The following is a 903-nucleotide window of genomic DNA, read 5'->3' as shown; positions in this document are numbered from 1 at the left end:
GGGCTACAGATACATTATGTTGGCTGCATAAAAATCAGGCGGAGCACAATTCAGATTGTTCAGACACTTTTGAGCATGATAGTTCCTCGTCCATGGGTTCAGTGAATGAAATGGAGCAGCGGTACAATTATCCCATGCTGAGCTCTTCCAGCAACGACAGCAACGACAGTGACATATTTGGTTTTTCTTTGTAAGTTAGTGCTACAAGGTACTTGGTTTTTTGATGCTGTGGTGATTGTATACTACAAGCTTTTTCACTGTCCTGAAGGTATGTCCACAGAGACGAAGGTAATAGAGATAAATAATCTAATATGCCATAGTTTCTTTATTACTATAACGGTGTGTTGCGGGAAGGAGTGGGCGAGTGTCCGCTGGAAGTAGGTGGACGGGTGGGTGATAAATGCAGTCAGTCAGCTGATAGAACCCCAAATCGTCGATCAGACGTACTTAGTTTAGCTGATCAGAGAGACTGTGTCTAACGGGGGATGATTCTCGGGCCTGAGCGTGCCGATACGGACACGCCGCTTTAGCTGTTGTTCGTGGAGAGTAGCGGGCATCTCTGCTACCACTGCTCGGTAGTGAACGGAAGTAGCAGAGGACCAAATGGAGGCGTGGCACCAGACGGAGTCCGGGACTGAAGGGAGCAGTCATAGGTTCGCAGCTTGGTGGGGCACTGTCACTGACGTGGCTGCGATTAGCTTAGGCTGCGCGGCATTGGACAAACCAGCTGCGACGAAACGTGACGGGCTGGACCTGGGGGTTTAAATTTAGAATAATGGTGCTGATGGCTACGGATGAGCCGTGGACTAGGTTCTCGCCGAACCGTCGGGAGCTGCGTTCATGTCCCAGGCGTGATTTCATTGGTAGTTAAGTAGTTCGCCTGCTGCTGTGCGGGAGCGTTGA

Source organism: Schistocerca americana, chromosome X, assembly GCF_021461395.2.
Source record: "Schistocerca americana isolate TAMUIC-IGC-003095 chromosome X, iqSchAmer2.1, whole genome shotgun sequence".
NCBI classification, from domain to species: Eukaryota; Metazoa; Arthropoda; class Insecta; order Orthoptera; family Acrididae; genus Schistocerca; species Schistocerca americana.
This window is presented reverse-complemented; position numbering follows the sequence as displayed.